Below are 13821 nucleotides of genomic sequence, written 5' to 3' on the forward strand. Positions count from 1 at the left end.
GTGCTTTCTTTTCCCGTAGACTAACCTCAGCAGAGAAGAATTACGACGTGGGAGACAAGGAATTGCTGGCTATTATTGCGGCTTCCAAAGAATGGAGGCATCATCTGCAAGGAGCTGCACAACAGATCATAGTGCTAACTGACCATCGCAATTTAGAGTTCCTTAGATCCGCTAGATGTCTTTCTCCTCGTCAGGCTCGTTGGAACTTATTTTTAAATCAATTTAACTTTGTTATCTCGTACCGTCCAGGTTCTCGTAATGGGAAGGCTGATGCTTTATCCCGAATCCATGCTGCGGATTCCGTACCTGGAGCCCCGTCCAAGACCATTCTATCTGATGCCAATTTCATTGGAGTTATCCATGGTCAGGACTTGTGGAAGGAGTGCAGGGAGGCCTATGACGGTGATGTATTTCTGGTCAACCCACCTGTGGATATTAATCTTGTCTTTAAGGGTGGCATGTGGTTCAGAGATCGACGTATCTGCGTCCCTGAGGTCGTCCGTCTGCAGATCCTCAAGTTGGTACATGACTCCAAGTTGGCTGGTCACAGGGGGGTACAGAAGACACAAGTGTTCCTGAGCCGATTCTTCTGGTGGCCAACTTGCCTGAAGGATACCAGGGACTATTTTCTCTCTTGCGAGGTATGTGCCTGTTACAAGACTCCTCATGTGGCACCTACGGGTCTTCTACAACCATTACCTGTTCCGTCCCGCCCTTGGGGGTCTATATCAATGGACTTTACTGTGGAGCTGTCTACATCGGGGGGCATGAATACAATCATGGTGGTAGTTGATCGCCTGACTAAAGCTGCTCATTTTGTTCCGTGCACCGGCCTCCCCTCAGCTAAAGATACAGTGAACTTGGTTATACCGAATGTCTTTCGGTTGCATGGGGTTCCGGATGAGATCATCTCTGACCATGGAGTACAGTTCACTTCAAGATTCTGGAAGGGGTTTTGCTCTAAACTCAATATTAATGTCTGTCTCTCTTCCGCTTACCATCCCCAGACAAATCGTCAGACTGAGCATACCAACCAGACGCTGGAACAATATCTAAGATGCTATGTCAGCCATCTCCAGGATGATTGGTTGGAGTTGCTGCCATTAGCTGAATTTTCATATAATAATTCTCAGAGCGCCTCCACTAAATTTACACCTTTCTTTGCCAATCTGGGTTATCATCCGTGCATTTTACCTAGGTCTCCAATTAATTCTCCGGTTCCGGCAGTGGAGGAAAGGCTGACTGCGATGAGACAAAATCTGGAGGTTCTGAAGGAATCCCTGACCACAGCTCAAGAACGTTATAAGAGATCTGCTGATAGATTCCGTAAACCTGCACCCATGTTCAAGGTAGGAGATTCCGTGTGGTTAGCAACTAAGAATCTGAAGTTAAACGTTCCTTCACAAAAACTTGGACAGAAATTCATTGGCCCTTTCAAGATCAACGGTATTGTGAGCTCTGTGGCCTGCCGGCTGAAGCTGCCTAGGACTATGAAGGTACACCCAGTTTTTCATGTATCTTTACTAAAGCCTGCATCTCCTAATACCTTCCAGGGACGTGTTGTGCCACCTCCGCAGCCTGTGGTGATTGATGGGCAAGAACAATTTGTGGTGGAGGAAATTATTGTTTCCAGGATTCGCAGGAATCGGCTCCAATATCTGATAAGATGGCAGGGATATTCCCCTGAGGAAGACTCTTGGGAACCTGTGGAAAACATCAATGCCCAACAGAAGATTTCTCGTTTTCATCAGAGATTCCCTGAGAAACCAGGTCCAGGATCGTCCTGAGGCCGCTTCTAAGGAGGGAGTAATGTCAGGACTCTGAACATTTTTTACCTTTTGTGCATCATTGCCCTTTTCCAAGATGGCATCTTTGGTCTCATGTGCACTGTGTCTTCCTGCTATAAAACTCCACCCCAGCCTTCAGTCTGTGCTAGAGTATTCTGCCTTGCATCCAGCTCCTGACCTCTGATTACTCCCTGGCTATATACCTGCTCCTGTGAACCTGTGTGGTGATCCTGCTACTATGCTCTGAGTTCCTGCTGCATACACCAGTTCCAGTAATCCTCCTTCATCTGCTGCTCGTGTTCACTTCCATCTGCTCATGTAAGCTGTTGCTGCTCTGCAAAAACCTGAGACTATTAACCAGGCCTCCCTGGTTGAGCTAAGATATGATTTGAACTGCCTTATAAGCATATCTATCTGTGTTTGGACTAAGTCAAGGATTTATTCGTGTCAAGTATCCTCAAGAATAACTGTGCTTCATAGACTTTCTGCTTGATTGCATTTTCCTCTGAAGTTTCCTATAGACTGCTAAGCTGCGTTTAATATTTGCACCAAGTGTTGTGGACTTGAGTTTCTCTCTGCACCTGTTTGAATCACCATGTGATAATATAGACTTTACCACTTATAAAACTGTGTCCTGTAGTTGTCTTGTTCCACGCAAAGAGTCTCCTGAGTTATCCCCTATAATTATTACAGACAGTGTCAGAATATGTAGGGGCAACCCCTTTTGACAAGATTTCTTGTGGCACTTCTCATGTTGAACTGGACACACAATTTAATCATGGTTGCAGAGCGGAATAAAATGTTTTTTGTTACTTTTTAATTTCCCTTCTCCATTGTGGAGATATTAGCAATCAAAGTATTTGACACTTAATGAGTAGTGTTGAGTGATACCTTCCGATATTCAAAAGTACCCGATACCCGATACCAATACAAGTCAATGGGACACAAATATCGGAAGCTATCCTGGATGGTTCCCAGGGTCTGAAGGAGAGGAAACTCTCCTTCAGGCCCTGGGATCCATATTCATGTAAAAAATAAAGAATAAAAATAAAAAATATGGATATACTCACCCCTCCGACGGACCCTGGCTCTCACCGCTGCAAGCGTCTGCCTCCGTTCCTAAGAATGCAGTGAGTGAAGGACCTTCGATGATGTCGCAGTCACATGAGCGGTCACACGACCAATCACAAGACCGCGACGTCATCGCAGGTCCTACACTCACTGCATTCTTAGGAACGGAGGCTGCCGGTTGCACCGCTGAGGTCCAGGGTCCGTTGGAGGGGTGAGTATATCCATATTTTTTATTTTTATTCTTTATTTTTTACATGAATATGGATCCCAGGGCCTGAAGGAGAGTCTCCTCTCCTCCAGACCCTGGGAACCATATGCACCGCACACGCCTGGGAACTTATAGGAACTTCCGATTCCGATTTCCGATATCACAAAAATATCGGAACTCGGTATCGGAATTCCGATACAGCGAATATCGGCCGATACCCGATATTTGCAGTATCGGAATGCTCAACACTATTAATGAGTTAATTTTAGTTAAGTCTATGTGGGTGTTATCAGATAGATTTCACTGGGGGGTGTACTTCTTCCTCCTGTATGAGTTGCTATTTAATAACTTTAGTCAAGTCTAAGTAGGTGTTATCAGATAGGAACTCATACAGGTAGAAGAAGTGCATGGCCCCAGTGAAAACTCTCTGATTACTTTAGTTAAGTCCAAGTAGACGATATCAGAGAGTTTTCACTGGAGGCGTGCACATTTTCTACCTGTATGAGTTGCTATCTAATAACATTAATTAAGCCCAAGTTGGTGTTATCAGATGTCAATTCATATAAGGAGAAGACGTGCAAGCCTCCAGTGAAAGCTCTCTGATAACGTCTACTTGGATTTAGATAAAGTTATCAGACAACAACTCATATAAGGAGAAGTGTACACCCCAGTGAAAACTCTCTGATAACACTTACTTGGACTTAACTAAAGTTATCAGAGAGCTTTCACTGGGGGGGTGCACTTCTCCTACCAGTATGAGTTCCTATATGATAACACCAACTTGGAATTAAATAAAGCTATCAGATAGCAACCCATATAAGGAGAAGAAGTGCACGCCCCCAGTGAAAACTCTCTTATAACACCCACTTGGACTTAAAGTTAGCCACTTGCTGCTACTCTATCTGCTGAAGATTTTCCCTCTGTATGAGTAAACAAGCCCTTAGAAGAGCAGTCATTTTGTATTTATACATTTTGCTCTCAGATATTTTCTTTTTTTACACGCACAATTTCTAATAGGATTGAAAACTCCTCCTGAGCTTATTTTACAGACAGAGATAGCAAATCCAATTGCATGTCTTCTGGGTATTGAAATCCCATCCTGAATTTACACACAATTGCTCGAGTTATGGATTTGTAGTCTTAAGCCCACCTCCTCCGAGGCTCTAATTAAATGCCAGAACGGTCTACCTACTCGCCATGTGTTTTCATCTGATTCTTTCGCGGCAGGGGATCCTATAACTCCAGACATCACACTGCGCTGCACAAGATCCTACGGTAGTGAGAGGAGTCTGTGTGATCATTTTCACTACTCCTAAGACTGCGCAAATTTTGGCATACGAATAATCAAAGCATGAGAACATAAACGTGTGAATTGATTTCCTGCTTATACAACAAAATGCCTCGTTTCACGGCAACATTTTTCTCCAACGTTCATTTGTAATCCACTGGGCAGGTGATAACTGTTAGGCTGTGTTAACAATGAAGCCTCGATTCTGGTGAAAACAATTTCTTTGAAAAGTCATAAACTTTTGGCACAACTCGAAGTTTAGTGACTTGACATTTCCATGCCGGTTTCTCCCAGCTCTTCCCAAATGAAGGAAGCTGGCATGGGGATGCTGCAGAGGTTTGATGTCACATTTCATCTAATTCATGATGAGTTGTGGCTTTCCTTACACCAGAAATCTTACTCCAGTTAAGGACTGGAGTAAGATTTCTGCTGAGGAACACAGAGGCACACACCACTGGCTAGACGCTCTTGATTGATTAAGAAACTTGCACCTCTTCATGAGTCAGGAGAATCTGACTCCACCATGCCACCTCACCAAGGCTGGCAAGAAAATCACCAGCCCTAATGAGTCTGGGCCTGAGTCTTTTTGCTGAGTTTTTGGAGCACAAACTCAAACGTTTTTGAAGACCTTTAAGTCATACAGGATACAGAGAGTTTATGCTCAGTGTTTATGTGGAGAGATTTTTTTTGTAGGAAACCTAGCAGAACCTCCAAGTCTTCGAGGAGTTTGGCATTTTTGAGGATCTGAAGAGTTCCCGCTCAGTTCTTCTAGATTTTTGCTCCAAAAACTCCTTGAAAATAAAACCATGTGCACATAGCCAGTTTCCATTACAACTCAGAAAAAAGACTAAACATGAACACACCTTAAAATCATTGTGGGTCCCACCAACTTGTATTCCTCATTCTTTCCCGGTGGCAAGACAACGACCAAGAAGAATTGAATGGAGAATCAAATGGTGCATGTGCCCTGCCAATTCTTAAAGGGTTATCCACAACATAAAAAGCTATCACCTAGTCACAGGATAGGTGAAAACCTTATTAGTATGGATCTGACCACTGGGACCTTTACTGATCATGAGAACAAGGCCACAAAATGCTTCTTCCAGAGATATTCTAGTAGAGCGTACTCTATTCAGATGGGTCATTTCAGAGCTCTGTTTCCTGGATAGTGATGGCCCCAGAAGTACGAACCCCTCCAATCAGAAATGCATCACTTATTTTATGGAATGGAAATAACACTTTAAAGGGTCCATACATCCAAAATAACTGTGAGCCGAACTACCATCTTTTCTTACTCCCCCCATAAACTTGAACAACTCAAAACAATAGAGCATTCATGCGTTCTGTAAGAGAAGAACGGAGAAAGCCGCTGCCAGAATAAATCTGGCAGCGACTTTTTTTCCTGAAGAGCAAGATCGTGCAGTTGAATTTAAATCATTTGTTCAATATCTGTAGGAAAAAGTTGGGAGCTTTCAACTCACTCTAGATGGACACCCAATTCTGCTTCAATTTGTGGATAAATCCGACTTTATTATGTATTGTGACACTTTAAGATAGCCGAATTTTTGTGACTTAAAAAAATGTATGAATTACTGATGCAGCCAAAATGCACCAAACTGCTGCGTGAGAACAGTGAATGACACGTAAATCTACAGCAAAGCGTGGCATGCCGAGAAAAAATTAACAGCAGCCGAGAAAACTCCAGCCCCCTGGGATTGCGGGAATACCATTTGATTGTACAGTATTAGATACAGAATGAAAAGTTTCTTCAGCTCCAGCTGTCGGCTGACGAGAACATCCGGTAATTAGCATCCGAGAAATAATGTAATACATAAGCCGCCACATATGTCCTAAGTCATTATAAAGCTGCCCTAAACTGGCAGATACAGGTTATATCAGCTGTTACGTGTGGCAGAAATATTTTATTTTTGCTTTTTATTTTAATCAGTTTAAATCATTATCATTTACAGACTCAATTCTTTTTGTGACACGTAAAAAACGGTGCATTTTTCATCAGTGTTTGGATCTGAGTTTCATCAGTGTTTGATCAGTTTTTACCAATCAGTAATTTTCTCATATGAAAACATACATTTATAAATTACAAAGCTTCTTCCATCCATTGCAATGTTAATTACGGACAGCACACCGGCCATACGCAGATGTCATCCGTGCGCTGGAAATTATTTTCATGGACCAATTGACATCTGAACAATGACTCGGATCAAAAACAGACAAGTTACCGTGATGCTTTTGTAGAGACATGGTCCACCAAAACAAATCACAGACGTGAAGAGCTACAAAGATTATAATGGGTAAGTGTCCTCTCAAAGAAAGTCATGGATGGAACATGTACATGAAAAATTAGTGATATCGGATCACTAGAAAATCTGGCACTGGGATTATATGCTTGGATTTGGCAACACGTTTGGACCCAGTGACCCAAAATATGTTCACCTTCGACTGAAGACCGTAATGCAAATAGAACAAATGGACAGTAAGGAAAACAAACGCAAAAAGGAGGAACAAAAATAGGAGAATCTCTAAGAGGACAACCCAAAAGGTCCCAAAGCGTCTAATTTATAAACCCCAAATCTGCCAGAATTTAATCCCTGGTCTCATTTTTTCTCGGAAAAAAATGCCCTCAAAATCTCAAAAAGAATCCCACTTCTGAAAGTTTAAGTAAATGTAAATAATTCTAATCAGTTTGATGGGTCAAATCAACTAACAGTCCCACAAAAAAAAGACTTTTGGGAGGTGTGCCAGGACAACTTTACCTACTTTTGGGATGCAGACATACCAGTTGCACCCCATCCCTGGCACATAAGAAGGCTCAAAGACCCCTGCGCAACAACAAGTCGGTTGACCCTACTCTGGGCCAAACCCCATTAACCATACTTGCCATGCAAAGTATCTGGAGAAAAGGAAAGACCTTCTGGTCTCCAGGAATAGCTGACAAATTTGGAAACTCCCTGAAGGTAGTTTTCTTGTGCCCAAACACTTTTAGGGGATGGCATTGAGAGGGCATGGCGTGAAATAAAGAGTACAGCTTGAAAAGATTTCAAGTATGCTGTTAGTCACCATGCAGGAAACAAGAAGCAGCTTTAAAAGGAATTTGTCAGCAAGTTTATGTTATTTAATCTGAGAGCAGCATAGTTTAGAGGCAAAGACCCTGATTCCAGGGATATGTCACTTATTAGGCTGTGTGTTGTAGTTTCAATACAATCAGTGTTTTACCAGCAGGTGATTATCACAACAGGACTAGGTCTCACATGTAAGACAGTCGAGATAATCTGTGTAACTCCACCCCCTTCACTGAGTGGCAGATTGCTAACAGTGTAAACAGGAAGCTGCCAATCAGTGATGTGGGCGGGGTTATAAACAGCTCAGTGTTCTGAGTACTGCTACAACTACTGCAGAGAAAGCAGGGATTCTATCAAAACTACACCAAGCAGCCCAGTGAATGACACATCGCCGCAATCAGGGTCTTTGACGCTACATCATGCTTAGATTACATGGTAAAAGTCTGCTGACAAATTCCTTTTAAACACCAGGGTGCTCGTGACGTAAGCGCTTGTCAGATGCCAAAGGCAGGCAGCAGAAATATTACTTTAGCTTTGGATGAGAACTTAGAAAAAATCAGAAGAAAATAGGAATTTTGTTTAGATTTATATAGAGAATCTTTATGAATGCGGTGCTAATAGACACCATGGCAGGAATACACAGGCTGTCTGAGGTTCACAAATACATGACTGATTCAGTGCAGAGAATATAAACCCTGAGCCAAATCCAATATTTCCCATTTCGATGTGCTCCGCGAACCTTACAAGCTCATTGTACTATAAATGTAATACGGAGCCAAAAAATACAGTGAGTGAGATTATCTCCCAGCGATAGGGAATGAACCCAGGTTCTGTCGTATTGTGATATGTGAGGTGCTGAAAGAAATCATCTTCAATCATTCGTCTGAACCTAGAGGTGCCGAAACCCAGGAGCTGAAGCAGCCATCCCCGGAGGTGATAATGTGTATCTGAAGGGATAGACTTCCTGCAATGGACAGAACCGCACGGACATTTATGTGACCGGCAGAAGACCGCGTGTGATTGATTCAGACTGTCAGGAAGCAGCTACTATTGTACGAGCTCAGCCTGCATGAAGGCTGCTGGAATTATTGGCTGCCGCATGTCACGTTCCTGTATTAAACCCTTCCTTGTCCTGGAAACTGCAGACCCGCAGCCACGCTGGATGCATGTCAAAGTCAACTTTTTTTTAAATATAAATATATATATATATATATATATATATATATATATATAACAATAATAAATTATATATACAGTACAGACCAAAAGTTTGGACACACCTTCTCATTTAAAGATTTTTCTGTATTTTCATGACTATGAAAATTGTACATTCACACTGAAGGCATCAAAACTATGAATTAACACATGTGGAATTATATACTTAACAAAAAAATGTGAAACAACTGAAATGATGTCTTTTTATATTCTAGGTTCTTCAAAGTAGCCACCTTTTGGTTTGATGACTGCTTTGCACACTCTTGGCATTCTCTTGATGAGCTTCAAGAGGTAGTCACCGGGAATGGTTTTCACTTCACAGGTGTGCCCTGTCAGGGTTAATAAGTGGGATTTCTTGCCTTATAAATGAGGTAGGTTGGGACCATCAGTTGTGTTGTGCAGAAGTCTGGTGGATACACAGCTGATAGTCCTACTGAATAGACTGTTAGAATTTGTATTATGGCAAGAAAAAAGCAGCTAAGTAAAGAAAAACGAGTGGACATCGTTACTTTAAGAAATGAAGGTCAGTCAGTCCGAAAAATTGGGCAAACTTTGAAAGTGTCCCCAAGTGCAGTGGCAAAAACCATCAAGCGCTACAAAGAAACAGGCTCACATGAGGACTGCCCCAGGAAAGGAAGACCAAGAGTCACCTCTGCTTCTGAGGATAAGTTTATCTGAGTCACCAGCCTCAGAAATCGCAGGTTAACAGCAGCTCAGATTAGAGACCAGGTCAATGCCACACAGAGTTCTAGCAGCAGACACATCTCTACAACAACTGTTAAGAGGAGACTTTGTGCAGCAGGCCTTCATGGTAAAATAGCTGCTAGGAAACCACTGCTAAGGACAGGCAACAAGCAGAGGAGACTTGTTTGGGCTAAAGAACACAAAGAATGGACTTTAGACCAGTGGAAATCTGTGCTTTGGTCTGATGAGTCCAAATTTGAGATCTTTGGTTCCAACCACCGTGTCTTTGTGCAATGCAGAAAAGGTGAACGGATGGACTCTACATGCCTGGTTCCCACCGTGAAGCATGGAGGAGGAGGTGTGATGGTGTGGGGGTGCTTTGCTGGTGACACTGTTGGGGATTTATTCAAAATTGAAGGCATACTGAACCAGCATGGCTACCACAGCATCTTGCAGCGGCATGCTATTCCATCCGGTTTGCATTTAGTTGGACCATCATTTATTTTCCAACAGGACAATGACCCCAAACACACCTCCAGGCTGTGTAAGGGCTATTTGACGAAGAAGTAGAGTGATGGGGTGCTACGCCAGATGACCTGGCCTCCACAGTCACCAGACCTGAACCCAATCGAGATGATTTGGGGTGAGCTGAACCGCAGAGTGAAGGCAAAAGGGCCAACAAGTGCTAAGCATCTCTGGGAACTCCTTCAAGATTGTTGGAAGACCATTCCCGGTGACTACTTCTTGAAGCTCATCAAGAGAATGCCAAGAGCGTGCAAAGCAGTCATCAAAGCAAAAGGTGGCTACTTTGAAGAACCTAGAATATAAGACATAATTTCAGTTGTTTCACACTTTTTTGTTAAGTATACAATTCCACATGTGTTAACTCATAGTTTTGATGCCTTGAGTGTGAATGCACAATTTTCATAGTCATGAAAATACAGAAAAATCTATAAATGAGAAGGTGTGTCCAAACTTTTGGTATGTACCATATATATATATATATATATATATATATATATATATATATATATATATATATATTTATATATGTGTAAAATTGTGAAATATATGTATAAATGTTATAGATGTAAAGATTTGACCTCAGTAACTCCCAGTATAAATATTACTTCAATTTGTGCTCATAAGAATCTAGGAAGCTGAGATACAGAAGCTTTTGATCTTTCTGGGTGACCTTGATCTTTGGGCAATTGTCAACACCAAAAAAATAACCACCGTTTTAATTTTTATCTCATCAATCAATAGTGCACGTAAAAATAAGAAACGTTCTCATATATCTTATCAGAGAGATCTGCTTTATTCTCCTTCTGGACTGATCTTTTATGCTCAGTTCAAGCGTAAAATCTGTATCCAATGACAAGAAGATGACAGTTGGTGCTCATATGATTCTATGAAGAGGGAAGAGAAAGAGGGAGGAGGTGGAGGCGGGCATGGACATTCTGCTGCAAGTTCTCCTGAAATGTCAGTTACAGTTCTCCGTAAAACATTATGAGCACCGACTGCCATGTTCTATCTTAGTAATGGGAAAGTCTGTAGGCACTGAAGACACATTGTTATCCGAGAATTGAGAATTTTGAGAATGAATGATCAGTCCAAGAGGTGAAAGAAGTGGAGTTCTTGGATAATATTTATTACAAAATTTCTTAATTTCACATTTAAGTTTAAGTTTTGGGAGAAAATAAAATAAAACATTGTTTACTCTTGATGCCAATACAGTTGGATCCGGTAGATCACAGGCTGCTGTAGACCTATGGCCTATAAGGCTTCTGTGTACCGCCGTAGGCGGCATAACAAGCCAAGAAAATTATAGTTTTGTTTTTGCAAACTTTTATTTTAGATGCAAACGTATACACGCCATTGAAAGAGAAACTCCAAGAACTGACATCAAGTGCTTTATTGGACTCCTATGCAGTCAAATCCCCCCCACCCCAAAAAAAACTGTAAGTCAAGTACCGCCGTATACTCTAAATAGAACATATTTTATGTAGTACAGGATCATTATGATTTTACTTGTATCGGTCTGTAATTATTTGTTAAAGTGTTATGTTTCTTCTGGGTAATTGGTGTCTTATGTGTTTGTCGTGTTCTCCGGTTGTTACAGTATTGTACGTGATTTTCTACTTTCATGTTTGCGCCTTCCATCCGTCGTTCTTCGGTGATTGCTGTCAGCGGCACGGCCGATGCTACACGATATAATTAATAACTGGAGCTCACGGAATTTATTGCAGCAAAGTTAATTATGGCTGCAAGGGGGGGGGCGTAAGATGGAGATTATCTCTAGCAGCAATGCATGATTATAAATAAGATTTAATGACCCTGTGAGATCACTTGTCATCACACCTTTAATAAAAGGCACGTAAAATATACTGGATGTGTCATAACATCATAGTCTGTGCCTCTCAGACTGTGTCACAATACGCCCTCTAAAACACAGCACTGACAAAAAAATAATAATAATATATATATATATATATATATATATATATATATGCAGCGCCCCAGAGTCCTGGTTGTTGCAGTACTGTGGCTCCGCCACTAAGGGGAGCTATGGTACGTCTGATGGCACTGAAGGAGTTCATCTGACCAGGTATCACAGACACCAATACATTTCACAGCCGGGCCTCCGGGGGGAGCTAAGGGTTCTATTCATTAGGCCACTCCTCACATACTGGTAAAACTGGGGGTCAGGCAGGAAGTTAGATCAGAAAGCTGACTGGATGGGAACCAGGCAACACCTTGTGGCAGAGGGTGTTGTGGGAGAAGATTCGGTAGGGTCCCTGTCAGGGGTGGGATCCTGACAGAGGCCTGGCAACTTGAGAGAACGTCAAGGGACCGTGCCTGCTCAGCATAGCGGCGGTGCCCAAGGAAGGAACAGAAGCGAGATAGATTGTGCTGAGTGAGAAACGAGATCAAAGCAACAAGGAGAAATACCAGTAGGAGTCGTGCTGTAAGACCGAGGCAACATCCTACTGAGGCGCACTACCGGTGGCCGGAACGCCGAGGAAGTATTCATAAATCTAGCTTCAGGCAATACTTCAAACCAACGGCAGGACAGTCAGTCTCAGGCGGGCGGTCTCACCTAAATCACCTACGAAGACATAGGGGGCAACCTGTGGAGAGGGGCGACTCTAGGGTCCCGGAAGAGCTCCGAGCCTACCCGTCATACGGGTGCCGTCCTAACCGTAACATCAGGGAGGGACGGAGGATTAGCAGAACATCATCTAATCGAGTTGTGAGGGAACTTAAGAAACAGACACAACAGTTGTGGGGACTTTCCGTAAGCACAGCAGGGAAGGACCACAACACCTAGCGCTAGCAGGAAGGCACAGATTTCCACCTGCAAAGAGAACTCTGGAGGTGCCATCGGACCGGCTGGACTTGCGCAGCCTGGTTAACCGTATTCCGGATTGAGGACCCAGAGATCTTCAGTAAAGAGGTAAAGAGACTGCAACCTGGTGTCCTCGTTATTTACTGCACCGCACCACCACCACTATCCACATCTATTACTGTACGCCCCTCAGCAGGGTCACGGACCGGGTCTAGCCACCGTGATAACCCCAGAGCAGAGACTCAGAGGCCCGGTACCGGGTACCCCTCGGCCCTGCGGCAGTGGGGGCGCTATATATATATATATATATATATATATATATATATATATATATATATATACAGTACTGTGCAAAAGTTCTAGGCAGGTGTAGAAAAAATGCTGCAGAGTAAGATAACAAAATGAAGAAAGAGAGAATTCTAAAACTGATCAATATTTAGTGACCACCATTTACCTTCATGAGTTCTTCTGGATTATACATTGGCATACAGTTCTTGAAGAACCTCAGTCTGGAAAGACCTCACAGCATTATAAACAGGAACACTTTGATTGAGACCAGATTTTTTTTTTTGAACAATTATAATCTGTAGGATGAAGCTGAATCTGCCTGAATTGAATTTTGTGAAATCCGCTCACGTCTCTATATTTATAATCAGACAAATTTATATAAAACTCAAATGTAAGAATAAAATGTAAGACATAAAAATGTTAAAAAAAATAATACTTTTTGAGCAATGTACACCTAAAATGATAAAAAAAAAGAAAAAACGATGCTAGAAAAATGATTTAATAAAACACTGGCCTAAATGTCAGAAAACGAAAAAATTTGAAAACATTTATCGGGGTGCCGAGCAAAAAAAAAAAGTTAGGGCCATTAAAGGGGTCCTTTGAAACTTTTTAAAATTTAAAAAAAACTTTTTAAAACTTGGACTCATTAAAGACCCCAAATAACTTAGTCCTTATTTTGTCAATTTTACATAAATTTTCAAGGCTGTTCCAAGAGTTCACATGTCGGCATTTTCCAGTTGCTTACAAACTACATTTCTTATAATGGGTCAAATGTCACTATACAAGTTACCTGTACAGACAAATGGATCCGCACCTGTATGTAGCATTTCCTATAATGCTTGCACTCCCGA

At 42.1% G+C, this 13821-nt stretch overlaps 1 protein-coding gene across 8 annotated transcripts in view; it reads right to left on the bottom strand.

Moving 5' to 3' along the window:
* The window catches only part of CRTAC1 (cartilage acidic protein 1), a 526287-nt gene that overhangs the window by 432819 nt on the left and 79647 nt on the right, over positions 1 to 13821 (bottom strand). The window lies entirely within an intron of this gene.

This window comes from Ranitomeya variabilis, chromosome 4, assembly GCF_051348905.1.
Source record: "Ranitomeya variabilis isolate aRanVar5 chromosome 4, aRanVar5.hap1, whole genome shotgun sequence".
Classification (NCBI taxonomy): domain Eukaryota; kingdom Metazoa; phylum Chordata; class Amphibia; order Anura; family Dendrobatidae; genus Ranitomeya; species Ranitomeya variabilis.